Consider the following 13,853-nt stretch of genomic DNA (forward strand, 5'->3'; position numbering starts at 1 on the left):
ACAAATAACCTACTCTAACCCTTCAGCCAAGTTAACAGTTACAGACAAGAGCTGACGAAGCAATCTCTTCCTGTCTCTTTCCCTCAACTTCTGGGTTTCTTGTTGTGACGATCAGCTCCTGAGGAAATTATCTGGCTTTATTGCTTCACAGATATTTACATCTCCTCACCAGACACTTGTTTACCTTGTCATGCCTCCATTTGGCACTGGAAGAGTCGTTCCCACAACTCTGGTTTTTTTTTTTTTTCAATCATGGACTTCCCACAAGTTCTGGGGTCAACATTACAGAATTGAGTTCTCTACCACTCAGAAACCAACCTCCCGTGCAAACTCCAGCTTAGAGCTCAGAACCTTGTCTTCACAAACAAACCCTGTCCTACTTTTTTGTTGTTGTTGAAAGGACAAAATGTGAAGTTGGTGGCCTTGTTGAGTCTTGATAGTGGCCTTGAACAGTCCCACCACTCTCACTTCCCAGACAAGTGGGCATTCCTTCAGTCGACACTGGCGACAAATGAAATTCACGGATGCAGATTGTGAAAAAGTGCGTGAGATGAGAAACTGAGTTGGTTGATATCTTCCAGAAGTTTCCCCTCAGCGGTCTCACCCTGGCGTCCCAGACGTGGCGGCGGTGTTAATTGTCCCCTCCACCAACACGTTGCTCTGTGGCCTTGACTGCAGCTGCTGCCCAGTGAAGTCACTGCGATGTGGGTGTTGGGTGAGGTCACCAATTTGAGCGATGGAGGGAAAAACGGATGGAGATAGGGAGAGAGAGACCGTTGATGAGGAGTCGAGTGATAAAGAATAGAGGAATGAGACAGAGGCGACTGGGTGTTTGAGACAATGAATGAGCTAGATAGAGGGAGAAGTTCACGGCGCCCCGCCGTGGTATTCTGCTGTGTGGGCCGGGGCACAGAGATGAAGCATTGTTGAGAGCTGAAGACAGGGGAAAGACTCATGCTCACGCAGGGTGTATGTAGGAGGTAGACAGACAAAGGGAGGAAAGAGTGTGAGCGTGCTTTCTGATGCTGGGGGACAAAGAGCCTTTTGGAGTTGGTTTGTTCTGGTGCTTCCCCTCTTTAGCCGGCTGCTGAGAAAGACGGAGAAAAGTGGAACAGCACAGCAGAGGACGACTGAAAAGAACTGAATACAATATAACAGAAGAGAACCAGGTTAGGTTACATTATCCAGCAAAAAGACCTCAATAAGTGAAGGCTTCATTCCCAAGAGTTTAGACTCAGCAAATGTCACGGCAGATCTTTCTATTAGAAGACATTTTGGCCTGAAGATGGTGCTAGAGCTGAGTTTATTGAACATGCCAATGAAAAGTGTCTAATCTTTGAGCAATGTGTAATTTTATGGCAATCTTTATGCAATTTTAGTTTTTCACACAAGTGGACACTTTGTCCTGATGTTGATTAGAAGATCACCCAAATCATTAGTCACTATACAGCAGCACCATGAATATCCATAAGAAACATTCCTGGCATTGTTTAAAGCTAGCTTAACACAGATGGTATGAAATAGGACTTACGCACAAAACATTAGATCTTGTCATTCCCAAATACACTCAGAGCATCTAAAATGACATGCAAATGCACTGAACATCACAGCTTGATAACATAGTAGTCTTATTTGGTGGATTTGTCCTTTAAAAGGCCTTACCAGCGGCAAGCATAGACCAGTGGTTCCCAACTGGTGGGTTGCAGTCCACAGGTGGGTTGCGGATCCATTTTGAATGGACTGCAAGTGACTTGCTAACATTTCAGCTTTGTAAAAACACAGTTTATTTTTAAGTACAGTGAATTTCCAGCACCAAGCTTTGTTTTGAAGTGCCGTTTCCTGCTGTAGTGTGTAATGAATAGCTACTTAATCGAGACAGCAAACTAGCTTGAGACGTGGCCAAACGCAAGTAGGACGCTTAATATATTAGAATGTGTGGACCTTGAACTAATGACTAACGCCGGATTTCCACTGGATGCGTGTCCGTTGCGGAACGGCAGCGCTGGTTATCCGCTGCATTCTCCGCCGTCCGTCAATACCCACCGGCTGCGTTTGCTGTGCTGTGCGGTGCAGCTCCGCCGGAAGACATCTCGGTGTACTGCCATGATCAATATCTCCTCGTCCATGGTGTTCACGGGGTGAAATGACGTCTGAAAACCCCTGACCTGTTGACTTCAGGCCTGCCTCTGCCCATTATGTAGTTTTTAAGGTGTAGTGCAGGGAAATATGATCCGCTGTGAACACTGTGTATTTTATTTTGAAAATTAACCGGATGTTTTATCGTGCTTCTGTGCACGACTTCCTGCCCCGCACGATCTGCTCTGTGCTGAATTGCTGCGTTGTGCTCCGGCGTCCGGCAGAAATAGAAGTCCTGCCTATCTGTTGCGGAGGGCTCCGGAGTGCCGGAGCCGGAACGCAGCACAGCCGCAGCCGGTGGAAACACACACATTGACTAGAATGGAATCCTATCGGCTCCGCTGCCGTGCCGGAGCGGAGATGCAACCAACACGCATCTGGTGGAAATTGGCCTTAAGAAGAAATCTTGACCCTGTGGCTGGACCAGTTGGGATCCGCATGCCATAGATTTTAAAATAGAATGGACGACATTACAGCTCCCCAAAACTGAAGGGCCCAAACTAAAAGATCAAAGTACATGTTAAATACATTTTCCCAAAGATAGTTTCTGTCATTTAAGGTAGTTCTTATCACGCTGATGTTGCTTTTCTGATTTTGAATTTCTCTAGTTATTTGATCCTGCAAAAAGAGGGTCTGACGTCATGACTGACAGCTGCGTGTGCCAGTAGCTTTGCTCGTGATCAGTGGCGCTGCTCGTGATAGCTCGTGTGTCTTACTCTGGCTCCAAATGAAGTCACCAGTGTAAGATGGCAGCGGCTGTATGCGGGATATTTTGGCTTCATTTTTGCACATTGGAAGGGAGGGGAGACGCATTGTCCATCTTTATATACAGTCTATGGGTACAACCAAGTGGCAACCTCCAGGGCTGAATAATGAAGCCATGTGGAAGGGCCAAAAACTGCAGTCCTTTAAATGGCCATTAGGCCAGGCTCAAAGTTACACATATTTAAGGGTGTTGCAGTAACAGGCTGTCTGCGAGGTGTTGCTACACTCAATGAGTCAGATCCACCTCTCACTCAGACACAGCTCCACCCTGTTGCCTGAATATAGTCATTTCCTGCTCCAACAAAAAAGACAGCGACGGCTGAAACACCGAATTTGAGGCTTTAAACGGGAGTGCACAAACCAATGGGTGATGTCACGGTTACTGCGTCTATTATTTTATACCGTCTAGGGATACAACATTTTGATTTTCCTGCTGTTTAGCAGGCAGAGATAAAAAAAAAAAGGTTACAGCTTTGCTGGAGGTTGATTTTAAATAAGAAGTTAATGTTTCCTGTCTCAGGTCTCACAGTGGAAGCCAGACTTCTGTTAGTGCTTGAGGGCTCCAACCCACAGTAGACAAGGCCTGGCTGTAAGCCTTGACTGAGCTTTATTCCTCTGTGTGCTGTCTTTCTAAAGGAAATGGGCCTTAAGGTCCTCATCGTGTTATGGGATTGAAAAAATAATGTGCTGTACTGTTGGATTTCAGTGCCGTAAAGTCCAGAGAATAAAGAAATAAGTGCATGCTATGTTTGACAGAAATGGGTTGAATTGGATTTGGATGGGCTTCGAGGGCGTATGACTTCTTTTCAAGCTGTAAAGGGCTGTCCAAACTTTCATTTCCTGGTTAACGAATGTAAAAAATTGGTTTTACAAGGTGAATAAATCAAACTCTCAACCATAAAGTTTAAACAGCTGCGACATCTACTTCGTAATAGCAGCTTCTTCTCTTCTGTTCTAAACCTTTGAGCCATGACCTTCACCTGTGGAGGCTGGGTGGGTGCCAAGACTTTACATGCTCATGAGTGTGTTTTTGAAAAGAGGTGGTATGTATAAAGATTCATTTACAGTCCGACCTTACAAGAATCATTAAAACATGAGACTTGGCTTCTTGTTCATCGTTACGTCTTCCTCTTGTCCCCTCCTGTGAATTCTCTTCCTGCCCTCGTTATATTCTTTGTCTCCCTGTTATTTACCACGATACAGCATTTGTGTGTGTGCACAGGGTTCATTCACAAGCCTGTGAACACAGGTCTTAATGGGGGGGAAGCAGCATTTTACCATCTCTCTTTTGATTCGCCCTTTGACTGTTAAAGGTTGTTTGAACAGTGAGGGCCCTGCTCAGGAAAGGACGGGGCGTTCTGTTATGTCAGCGCTACGTGTGCCATGACCTTTCACTTTTTTTCGTCTCATTCCTTCTCTCCCATCCACTCCTTCTCTTCTTGTGTCTCTTCCCTTCCAGCTATCTTTTTTTGGGTTAATCTTCCTCTGTCTGTGCTTTGTTAAATGCTGATGAATCACAACAGAGCCGTGGGTTTGTCTCTGGATTTATAACAGCTGGTTGGGAATTGGGGCTGGTTTGTCATCTATAATAGGTGGAGCTATTGTCTGTGTAGTGAGGGGGGTGGAGGTATGAGGATGCTGTAAAGGCTTTGGGGCAGGGGTGTAATATAAAAATACTGGGGCTTGTGGGATGGGGGGGCCCGTAGAGATAACAGGCCATCTGCAAGTGATACAGATTGTCACCTCACGTTAAATAAAAAATGATAAAAAAATGATATACATATTCAACATAAACTATATAAAAAACTATTCAATTAAATCAATAGGTTCTCATGTACTTTGGTATTTTTGTCATATACAGATATGTAATAATGATTGCTGGTTCATATGTACTGTATGCTAATGTTTCCAATGGCGTATCGTATTGTATTGTATCGTATCGTATCATATCGTACCATATTAGATTTAGCTAATAAATCATGATGTACATGGAGCATTTGACTTAAACGTCCAGTAGAAAGATGGAAAATAACGGCAACCGAAATCATCAAATATGTGTAGGACAATGAGGAGACTGTAATGTTCCTCAAATTAATACATAAAACAAACTAAAAATCCATATGTTTGCATCACTTTCAAACTTGCTTTTGAGATTTGTCTCAATAAACGTGCATTAATTATCATCTTCCTTTGCTGGTTTTCTTGAAATGTGGTAAAAATTTTGGATGTTAACCCAGCTCTATAGACAAAACAACTAGAAATGAAAAGTGGTGACTCTATAAATGCAACCTCAATTCTTCTTAAACTGTGTTGATCAGGTAATGGATTAATCATTTTAGAATTATGCATGTTTGGCATATTAATTCTTGTGCTGTGCTTTCTAAGTCCACAGTTTATGAAAAATATCCCCCCTCTGCTCTTCTGTAACTGTGGGAGCCATCTGAACTCCGTCACACACACAAACCTCTTTAATCTCTCCTCCTCCATCCATTTGGCTTGCCTCCATCTTTCTTTTGTCACGTTTATCTATCTCCCTATTCCAATGCTGCATCCTAAGCTACTTTTGTACCGGTGCCATGCTGGATAATTTAGGGAGGGGATTTCTTGGCTCCTGGTTACAGTTTAGGCTTTTAGCATGGCGCTCTTATCCAGAAAACAACTTAGACCAAAAGAAGGACAAGTGATACAGTGATATCTCTTGACCTTGTTGTTGTAGTCCTTTGTTGTTGTGGTTACTAAATGATCCAAGAACAAATGAGCTGCTGGTTTAGAGAATTTGTGAGCCATGTTTGTTGATATGCAACATTCCTTAACCTTAATTTGCTGATATTTGCTGGGAGAGTTCATAAGGGGTCTTTATCTAGTGTAAATGAAAAGAATTCAAACTGAGGAGGTTGGAGTTTGAAAGATGTGTGTTTACTAGGAATGGAGGATCTAATGAAAGACACTACTGCATGATGGAAATCGCAGGATCTTGTGTTTTTGTAGCTTGACATTAAATCATATATCGGCCTCTGCTACACAGATGACCACTGACCATCTTTTTGTTTTTTTAATTGGTTTCCCACCAGATGTGACATTTTGCCTTTATTCGCAGCAGATGATGCAGATTTGAAAAGCTTATAAATGACAATCTTTGAAAATGACAAAGGAACCAAAATAGCTGAACGCAAATACTGTGTCGAGAATTGTTTCCAGGATATGATAAATAAAGGAATCAGCGAGCTGGAATCAGAATCAATACAATCTGAAATTGATACTAACACTACTGATAGTAGGTTTGATAGGTATGAAATGCGGTATGCAATGACAAAACCTGAACATGAATCAACTGAAATTTACAAAGTTTTTCTTAAACATAATAAATTCCTCTTGATATGTTAAACACTCTTTACTCTGAAGGCACTTAACCTACAAGTAGTCCGTTTACTGTCTGTCAGTTTTCAGTTGTATTGCAGCTTCTCTATCCAGCTGTCAGTAAGTCCATTCACTTTATTATGCTCTCAAACACTACTGCCATGATTCTGCTGTCATCTCCAAAATGTCAAAGTCAGGTCTCAGGAATGACAAAAATTCAGAATAACAGCCATGTATGTTTTTCATGGCTCCTAAAGTTGATGAAACTCCCTGACCAGTGAAAGGAACAAACCTTAAAGATATAATGGACATCTTTTTTTTAAAGTATATATGAAGGTGTGTTTTCTGGCAACAGTTCTTCACTTGTAACCTTCTTTATAATACAGTTGTCACCTCATCACCATCACTTAAGTATCTTTAAAACTTGGTCAACTCTAAACTTATCTGTGGTGAAGTCTAACATGACCCTGTCAAGTTCAGATATCAAAACACCTGTAAACTGTAATGAAAATTATTTTTTTTGCACTTTTCAGCTTCCCCATTACTCAAACGTTAATGAACTTGTTAAACTCAAAGTCAGTCGGCTCTGACCTTCTGATCTTGTGCCAGTACACTGGAAACTTTCACTTTCTCTAAACAGTGTAAACACTTACAAACACTTAGGACCTGGCTTACCTCTCTGTCAACATAGTACCAGATATTTCAATGTTATGACAAGAGCTGCAGAGGGTCGGAAAATTTCCAGGGGAAGCAAAGCTTGGGAATTTTGGAAATTTTGCAGACTTTAACTACAAGAACCTTTGAAGTATTAATGCAAATCGCAGAGGGCACATAGAAAAACCTGTAAGCCTACTAGGCCTTATGGCATGTGTTGGTTAAAAGTATGCCCATTTAACTGAACTGTAACCATGCACTGCTCATTCTTCCATCACATGTGCAGCCCACACTACTGCCAGCAGTACTGCACTGTCTGAGCCCAAGGACTACATGCTTTCATCGAAGTTTTTTATCATATTACTGGAGTCAATATATTTTCATATTTTATATATTTTGGTTAACCAACAGATAGTAGCCTACAGCAAAGTAGGCTACATGGTTTTAACACCCTCTGCTAGTTTTTGCTAGCTAGCTAATTTAATTCAGCATGGCAGTTGATGAGGTTTTTTTTGGCGAGATTATCTACATTTCCATTTCTTGTTAATGTAAAACATTTATGTTGTAAATTAGTTGTTTACTTTAAACCTGAAGTTTGCACGCAGCCCAAATTGTTGGCTTAAATTTTCAAAGTACCCCTCTCCATTGGTGAAGCTAACTTGCTTACCATCTGACTGACTGCATGGCACATTTTGATAAATGTATTTATTTATTTGGCAAATTAAATAAATTAGGCCTATGTCTGTTTATGGTGTGGTAAAATGTGTCTTTCTATCTGGATTTGATGTAGTTAATACAGACTGAGTAGAAAACCCATGTATTCAAAATTTATTCCAGGTAGTTACCTTGAATTCCTGTTCATTTCCATGGAAAGTTTCAGCCTTGAATATTCCCAGAATTCTACATTATGACCTTTATCAATAACCACAAACTGAAAGCATTTACTTAATGTACCTGACTTAGACAGTTAGCCTATGGTTTTCTCTGATCAAAGCCTTTCACATCTATATCCCTTCAATGTCTCAACATATCCAGACTTTCTTAAACTCAATCCACATTGGCCATCTGTTATAAATACCGAAAGCTACTAAACTTGTCCCCAAACACTCGTAAAAATACTTCCCCGCAGATGTGCAGATGAAGCTACACTTTATTGTACACTTTAAACTGTCTTACATGATGCACATCATGGATGCTTCAAACAGTTTCCTTTTCATCTATCAGATGGTTGAAGGATGTCCTGTAGATTAAATATTATCTGTAAGTCTGGCATTATCTTCCCGTGACTTCCTCTGTGGGGCAGAAACTGTATTTACTTAGGTCCGTGTGTTAACTAACATACAGTCCACTGTCTTGGTTGATCAAAATCAGAATCCGGTTTGTGGCTGAGTAGGTTTTCACATGAAAGGAAATTCCTTTGGTGTACTGGTACATAGGAGGAGAAAAAGCAAGCATTGCAAAAAATAAAGAGAAACACATAAAGAATAGAAGAGAAATGCAATAAAAATATGAAAAAGTGATTAACTAAAAAAAAGGACAATAGGCTATATCTGAATTATGCTATATCGAGCCTGCACTCATTGTTACCAACTGCACACAGGAGAGATAGCCAACAAAAATGAATACTAACGTTAGTTCCACATCCACAGCCCTTTGCAGTCCTATGGCCGTATCAGTCATATGATCTGGGTTAATAATAGCTGTCGCATTTTCCAAATATTTACAACTTGTCAAGCATCTCAACACAAATCGAATATGAAAATCTTCCATGGTGAAGATGACAATTAAACATGCATAAACCCCAAGTGTTACTTATATCCAAAGACTGTATAGCTTACGCCACAACATGTCAATGCCTGATGATAAAATGTGCTGCTGTTACCTGGAAGCAAGCTAATGTTAGCATTCGCACAGTGGCGTAAGGTAGTAACGACAGGTCCCGGCGCATGCTATTATGATGGGCTTGATAGTGTATGCTATTGTGCACATATTGTCTTGTCACATGATCACACTTGACATTGGATAGGATTAACATACATATTAGCCAGCAGTCATGCATGTCTGTCACAAAAAATAGAAAAGAAAATGAGAAATTATTAATTTAATTTAACAATTTCAATATGGTTCATTTGGAATAAGCACATAATTTTCTTATAGATGCTATTCATTATTTTACAAAAAAAAAGAGAAAAAAAAAACATGGCGGAGACAGGTTTTTAATTTAATGAGAGTTCTTCTTTGAGAACAGGTATATTTCCAAGGTGGCAATCATTCATCAGGGCCCATTCTTCCCCCAACACCCTCTTTATGAGCCCTCCACATCATGGGTCCATGCATTTGTTTTATGGTACCAGAATTAACCCAAAACAACAAACTGATGGCCTCTATCTGACAACAGTATAGTGGTGGTGAAAAAGGCACATGTATTTGTAAAATGCTTCGGTTGTTACGTTTATAATCGGCCGACATTCCACAAATTTGAAATGTGTTTTTGGTCCAGCCCCTTGTAGGCTACCACAAAGGCAACATGGTGACAAGGTATTCAGTGTTCCACACATGACTGTTATGTGTGCACCATCTGGGTACTCAAAGTGAGCTGCATTTTGCCATACTTGTCAGTTTGAATGCACTTATGCACTCAGAAAAGCAAGTGTAAGTACAAAAGAATCAGATTTAAGACACAGCACTTGCTAATGTTACAGTAGCTTAGCTTAGCTGGCTAGCTTGCCTTTTTGTAGTTGTATGCTGCAGCTCTTTTGTTGTTGCATCTTGTCTAATTTCAGAGTAGGACTGTACACACACTTCTTCCATAAATGGGCTGCTTTTTCCTTTCAAGATCCCGTAACATTACCAGCAGAGACATGACATGCAGGTTATTTGTCTGATTTTATCTTAAAACCTCAATATAATGTTCAAAGTGGTTGGGCCTCCTGCTGTAAAATGCGAGGACTTAAAACGTCCACTCTTTTCACACAAATCATTTTAGGTATTCTCTCTCTGCTCTGATTGAACTCCTCTTCTGTCAGCAAGTAATAGCCTCACCATTAACCTCCTGCTTAATGGACATCTGTAAAGCATGCTGGGACTCACCACAGGTCAGGCTTCGTACATGAAAACACACACATCTTCAGGCCTTATACGACATCAGGGATTACTGAACCCTGGCTTTCCTCAACCATGTACTTAATAATTCAATAATATTGTAACTAATAAAGACGATTACCATTAGTAATGATGAAAAATGGCGAGTAGCAGTGGTTGCTGTCTAGTACCAGATGCCCATATATCTTAAACCTAGTTAGGATACCTCATCTCTCTCTAAGATCATAGACTGTACACAATGTACTCCTTGCTTAACAATGCAGATAGTTTCAGTTAGATAAAGCTTTTATGTCATCATGTTCATCATAATAGATACTGCAAAAGTCATTGTTTGAAAACTGAAAGTTGTGATAGACAACATTATCTCAGCACCCTTTTTGTTGTGCAAGGTTCAACATGGTCAATCACACTCCAGTGTGCCGATTATTCGTTTAGCTGATACTAAAAGCTACTCTCCTGCCTGAATAGGTGCACAACACTCAACATTTCAGCAAGCTGCAGTATCATTCAGTATCAAAACTTTCACTAAGCATTTTTTAAAAACGTTTTTGGTGTGTGCATGTTTTCTTTTTACCTTTTTAAAGATGTTTTTTTTTGTTAATTTCAGCATTTTTTATGTTTGTGTCAGCACGTCTGCGTCTGTCTATACATGTATGCAGAGTGTGTGTGTGTTTGTATTAATAATCTATGCAGTGAAGCGTTTTGTAATACGTGTGATGCATAATTCATTGATAAGAGATGGGATGCTCTTTCATTAGCCAAACCAATAGGGATGCTGCCCTGGACACACCTGCCATTACACTGCTCAGTGATTCATGCCGTGTGTGTGTGTGTGTGTGTGTGTGTTCATCTACGTGTGCCATTGTGAGTCCATGATGTATATAATTTTGTCTTTAACTATCCAATGAATATTAGAAGTAAAATGTAAATACATTTAAGTGATGCGTTCGCTGCTGTGTTTACGATTATGCAGCTGCCTACTTAAAATGTTTTTATGGCTTTTCTCCTCACAAACTGTAGAGTGATGCCGGTAAGAGGGCTGTAAAAATCCATTTTTTATGTTAGGTCAATGCTTTGCGGGGAGAGTGTCTGGGAATAGGCATTTAATATCCAGACACACACTGCTGATTATAGACAGTGAACATGAATGGTTCTGGAATGACTGTTAGCAAAGTGTAACCTGCAATGTTAATGTTTTAATGTCACAAATGTGAAGTACATTTATTGCACTAAATGCATTGTAAATGTTAAATTTAAATATTACACCAGAATTGATCATTCTGATCATATAGGGGGGTCTGACATTGACTATCTCAACAGATGATAAACAAATAGATGTTACATACATAATTGAAGTGGCTGATTATTATGTATGTTTAAAAATTATTCACTTATAATTCGATATTTTTAGTAAATATGTGTTCACAATAGCTGGTCAGTTTATAATGACTTTCACTTACTGGTATTATATGTCGGCCAATATTTCAGAGAAGGTTGTCAAACACCTTAGAGCGCTGCCAACTTTTCGAACGTGCCCCGCTCAGGACTGTATTGGGCACAATTATATAATACCCAAATTCAAGACATCCTTAAAGCCACAGTGTGTAGGAATTTCTCCCATCTAACATTGAAATCATATTGCATTCAAACGGATAGCACACTCTAGCGCCTCACTGTGTCATTGCAACAATGATAACTGCTGTGCACCAAAAAGCTATGATAACATTGATGAAACCATGTCAGCCGATACTTCATGGAGTATTCATTTAGGCTCTGACACAGACACAAGCGACAAGAGACAAACCCCCTCCTCACCATGCTGGCTGTGTTTACAACGTAGGACTGTTGGGGCGGGTGTAAATCAAAACAAACCAATCACGTTTTGTCTTTTGACAACTGACAAGTGGCTCAGCCTCTCACACCTCATCCCTCTCCTTGCATCACTGTGCCGCTGATAGCGGCGCTGGCCTGTGATTGCATTTCCCTTGCTCCTTCAGCAGCTCTTGGCGGATGTATTTTCAAGATGGCGAAACGTTATGGAACTCCCCCAAACGACTTACCCGCCCAATGTACAAACAAATCCGAAATTCTCCTTTTACAAGAATAAGATTATTGATGGAGGTAATGATACACCAGTGATGACATATTTATGAATACAGACATCGATTTTTGCCAATAAACAACTGAAAATGCTACACAGTGTCCTTTTAACAGGAAGGTTTATGTATGTTGAATATTTTACATCAAGTATTTCAGACTAAGCAATCTGATTTTGAATCCGATCAGACATTTAGAATGTGCTCAAATTGGCATAACAGTACACCTGGCCAATCACTAAAAATATTACTCCGCCGTTTCCATGGCAATGTTGTAACTGACAGAGCAAATACCAGAAGGCAACAATCTATATGGTGGACTCCACTGTCGTGCCACAAATGATGTTAAAGCACACCCTCTTGTTTAATATTGCTTAAATGCTTTATTTGTACATGAAGACAGTTACCTATTTCAGGTCTGAATGAGATTTGTTTGCTACTGTCTCTCTCTGTGTCTTTATTTTGTTTTACTTTTTCTCCTTACTCCTTCTCCCTGTAGCATAATATGTCTGTTGTTTGGTCTGTCTGGAGATTAACCTGCTATTGGCAGCTTAAGTCCATAAGACTTCATCCATCAGTAGACTGTTGGCCAAAGGCTTCTGCTCTTTATGGGGTGTGTTTGCTCTCTTGTGCACTTTCATATGTGCATGTGCATTTGTGTGAGTCTGCCAGTGTGTGTGTGCCTTCATTTTGGCCGGTGTATGTTGGTTCATTCAGGAGGGGTTTCAGACAGTGAGGGTGTGTGACGGCATTGTGTGTGTGTGTCTTTCATAAATGCAAGATTACCCTATTGCCCCTCTCTGCACCAAGACAAACAGGTCCCACTTAATGAAACATACACACACACACACACACACACACACACACACACACACACACACACACACACACACTTTGTTAAACCTTTTATTAAAAAAACAGTGTATTAGTGTGCACTAAATGATTGTATGTTGACCCTGTGCAGTGTCTGTGTCTCTATGTGTGTGCACCTTAAGATTCAGCAGGCGGCATGCGTGCAGCAGCAGCAGTGTTTATGTATTGTCCGCTGTTCTTAAAAAGGATGTGTGTACGTGTGCGTTGCATAAACGTCCCTCCTCATGTTTATTCATCAGCTTGCTGAAACTTCACTGCAGTGTTCGTCTAACTCTCCGCACTTTGATCTCTGGATCGCTCAAACAGCTGAGTCAGGAGAAAAGCTAAGGACACACAAAAACACACTGCTGAATACAGATGCTAAACATGGACACACTCAGTTGGTACAAATATACTGATGTACACACTGCACAGGCACTAGATGCATTTTAAAACACACACACACACACACACACACACACACGTACAGCCATGTTAACACTGTACAGACAAACATTTCACTGTAATACACACACACACACGGGACATAAATTGAGTTATTACCAAATCAAACACACACACACACACACACACACACACACACACACACACTGCTAAAGTTGCTGACTCGTGATAAAGCCAAACTACTCCAAACTGAATATTTAACCTACTGTATCCTCAACTCAAAGTACTCAGGTAGAACAGAATAAAATAGACAACACTTCACATTCTCAGTTATGGAGATCCTTCTCTAATGTCATACATGACATCTGTGTCATATTTGCCAGACACTTTTTTTTTTTGTAGCCACACTTGTGGCATTAAAAAATGGCAGTAATGACCAGTGCCCGTGTTTCTATGTCATAGCCCCAGCTGGATTTAGTGTCAGTG

This window comes from Epinephelus fuscoguttatus, linkage group LG7, assembly GCF_011397635.1.
Source record: "Epinephelus fuscoguttatus linkage group LG7, E.fuscoguttatus.final_Chr_v1".
In the NCBI taxonomy this organism is placed as follows: domain Eukaryota; kingdom Metazoa; phylum Chordata; class Actinopteri; order Perciformes; family Serranidae; genus Epinephelus; species Epinephelus fuscoguttatus.